Source organism: Schistocerca piceifrons, chromosome X (assembly GCF_021461385.2).
Source record: "Schistocerca piceifrons isolate TAMUIC-IGC-003096 chromosome X, iqSchPice1.1, whole genome shotgun sequence".
NCBI classification, from domain to species: domain Eukaryota; kingdom Metazoa; phylum Arthropoda; class Insecta; order Orthoptera; family Acrididae; genus Schistocerca; species Schistocerca piceifrons.
The window spans coordinates 143,620,553-143,624,239 of NC_060149.1; the positions used below are offsets into that span (position 1 = coordinate 143,620,553).

Genomic DNA, 3,687 nt, shown 5'->3' on the forward strand with positions numbered 1-3,687 from the left:
CTCCTTTGGTGCTTGTAAAAAGTGTTGAATTGTCGTATTTACTTGGTTCCTCTGATTAACACACACTTTTTCCTCAAAATGATGGTGACACACTGCTGTAACTCCAGTTCTAAACTGGACAAAGGTTCATAGCATGCACGGCCACCAAGTGGCTTTGGCCATCTTTGCATTAATACGGCAGCTAGTATAATACCTGTTAGCTAACCCTTGATGTTGTGACGAATAGGAGTTAATCCTTCGCTTCCACCTGCTATGAGGGTAGCTACGTTTCCAGTCTTCATTTCGTGATGCAGTTCCGAAGTACACTATAAATACGCGGATTACATACACAGCTACATGTACATGTCTGCTCTGCAATTCACAGTTAACTGTGTGGCAGAGGGTTCATGAAACCACTGACACACTATTTCTCCAAGTTCCATTCTCGAACAGCGTACGGGAAAAACGAACACGTACTCTAATTTCTCTTTTTTTAGTATGATGATCATATCTTGCTATGTTTGTTGGCATCAACAAAACATTTTCGTGTGCAGAGGAAAAAGCTAGTGATTGAAATTTCGTGTAAATATTTCGTCGCAACGTAAATCGCCTTTCTTTTAATGGTTGCCATCGCATCTCGCGTATCATATGTTTGACTCTCCCTATTTTGGGATAATAAAAAACGAGCTGCCCTTCTTTGCACTTTTTCTATGTCCTCCGTCAATTCTATCTGATACGTATCCCATACCGCGCAGCAGTATTCCAGAAGAGTACATGCAAGCGTAGTGTTGGCAGTGTCTTTAGTACCCCTGTTGCGTCTTCTAAGTGTTCTGCCAAAAAAACATAGCCTTTGATTTGCCTTCCCCTCAACATTTTCTGTGTGATTGTTCCATTTTAAGTTGATCCTAATTGTAATACCCAGGTAATTAGTTGAATTGACTGCCTTGAGACTTGTGTGATTTATCGTATAACCGAAATGTGACGTATTCCTTTTAGTACTCATATGGATGACTTCATACCTTTCATTATTTACAGCCAATTGTCACTTTTCGCACCATACAGATATATTATCTAAGTCATTTTGCAATTGGTTTCGATCATCTGATGACTTTACTAGACGGCAAACGATAGCACCATCTGCAAACAACGTAAGAGGGCTGCTCAGATTACCTCTTAATCGTTTACATAGATTAGCAAAGGCAGCTAACACTTCCTTGGGGAACGACAGATACCATTTCTGTTTTACTGGATGACTTTCCATCGATTGCTAGGAACTGCGACCTTTCTTTCTGACAGGAAATCACGAATCCAGTCACACAACGGAGACGATTCTTCATAGGCTCTTAATTTGATTAGAATACGCGTGTGGGGAATGGTGTCGAAAGCATTCTCGAAATCTAGAAGTACGGTATGTATTTATGATCCTCTGTCTATACAGGGATTGACAGATATAGCGCCGGCCGCGGTGGTCTAGCGGTTCTAGGCGCGCAGTCCGGAACCGCGCGACTGCTACGGTCGCAGGTTCGAATCCTGCCTCGGGCATGGATGTGTGTGATGTCCTTAGGTTAGTTAGGTTTAAGTAGTTCTAAGTTCTAAGGGACTGATGACCACAGCAGTTGAGTCCCATAGTGCTCAGAGCCATTTGAACCATTTTTGAACAGATATAGCACAATACAAATACTTTTTACACAAACAAAAATTTAGTTGCTGTTTCTAGGCATGCTATTTCGGATTGATAGGTCCGCAACTGTCTAATATTGAATAAAATTTAATAATTGTTTTTATTTTTTCCGTCCCAGTTGCATGAATATACAATTTATTGCTGCAGTGTTACGGGTTTCGGGCTCACTCGCCCAGTCTCAAACCACACACCTTGTTATTAACCGTAACTACGGCATTTACGCGAATCTAATGCGCCATGAAACGTAAAGCGTAAACTTACTTTAAGAATTAAATTAATAAAAAAAATGTTGGCACATATCTGGTAGGGTATTTTTGTATTGTTGAAATTTATTTTACAATGCTAATTTTATTTCAAACAATACTGAATGTTTACATGAACTATAAAAAACAACAATAATTTGTTTTTAAGTTACTCACTGCGGTAATAAGTGACATTTTCATTATTAAAAGAGAACGTTTAACTTGATTGTCTGCATGACATACTAAGCATCATACTGTAAATTACAGGCCTCCGAGTGACTGGGATTTGGACTAATCGCGGGGATCAGCTAGACCGACGCGCAATGGAAGAGCCTCGCACCGGTGGAACCGCCTTCATGATCACGGTGTCCTCTACGCCAAGTAAGTATCACCAAACGAAAAATAAGAGTACGAGACGAATTTAGTGAAGGAAGAAACAGCACGCACAGTTATTTTTTTATCATATCCCTCTTCAGTCGAATTTGTAATTTACGAATATTTCTTCTCACAAAATGATTAAATTTATTCTCTATGGATCCTTATCGAGGGTACAAAAAATTTTCGAACAGTGCTTTGTCAAACAATGTTACCTCTACACGGTTTGTTCCTGGAAAGGACTGTTCTTCTCCAGCGTTTAGTCAGCATTTGTATGGGTAGCGTGGACAAATAACAAGGACACACTCGCGTGAAGAAGCGTGTTAAACGTAGCGCTGGTGCCCTGTGCCGGCTGTCTGCATGAAAGAGCGGTTACACCGGCATACAGGTCACCGCCTGCGACGCGGAAGGGCCCAGGGATTATAGACCAGACCCGAGACCCCTTTCTGGCGCTTTTTGCAGGAAGTGCCTTACGTGGACTCAGCCGAGCTAAAAGGCGGGTCGGCGCTTCTTTATAACTGACGAGTCAAGATCGTCGGCTGGGCACAAAGTGACATTGTGCGTTAGGCAGGGCCCTTGCTGCGCTTTTGTACGCAGGTAACTTTAATCCGGACAGCTGCGTCGCCTACGCTGCACGTGTACACACACTGTTTTGCCCCACACGTGCGAAATAAGTCGCTTCTTTCTAGCTAGTTTCACGGTGAAGCTGCAAGCAGTCAGGTCCACCATTACCTTCTAGAAAACAGACTTGTTTGGAATCGATTATGATCACATCAAAATCCTTCATGGGTATATTATATTATTTTAGAACTGTTCCGATGAATCTTATCTCAGAATTATTCCAATAAATCTTCGGATCGGAAGAATGACTGCTGGTAAGCCTCCGTGCTAGCTCTACGGAACTTAATTTTTACAGGGATTTTTGGCCAATAATTTAAATGTTCAGTAATGAATTTCTTCTTCCGTATATGCGCAGTATGTTACGTTTATTTGCATTTTGGGCCAATTGCCAGTCCCTGTAACATTCATCAGTCCTCTATTGGTCGTCCTGCAGCTTGCTACAATTTTCTGAAGTTGGTGTTCTCTTCTAGACAACCGCATCATCTGTAAAAAGCCTCATGAAGCTTCCGATATTTTTTACTATATTATTTATATACCGGGTGGTAACAATAGAACTTTCCATATTTAACACTTTATAACACGGAAACTAATCGCCATACGAGGACCAAAGTTGGTAGCATTAATTTCAAGTACATGGCCGGCCGCAGTGGTCTAGCGGTTCTAGGCGCTCAGTCCGGAACAGCGCGACTGCTACGGTCGCAGGTTCGAATCCTGCCTCGGGCATGGATGTGTGTGATGTCCTTAGGTTAGTTAGGTTTAAGTAGTTCTAAGTTCTAGGGGACTGATGAC

General features: G+C 41.8%; 1 non-coding gene across 1 annotated transcript; it reads right to left on the bottom strand.

Moving 5' to 3' along the window:
- Nucleotides 1-2,135: 2,135 nt before the first annotated feature.
- On the bottom strand, nucleotides 2,136-2,291 carry LOC124723867. The gene has a single exon (XR_007006556.1). It is a non-coding gene; the product is annotated as a U1 spliceosomal RNA (small nuclear RNA).
- Between the last annotated feature and the right edge of the window lie 1,396 nt (nucleotides 2,292-3,687).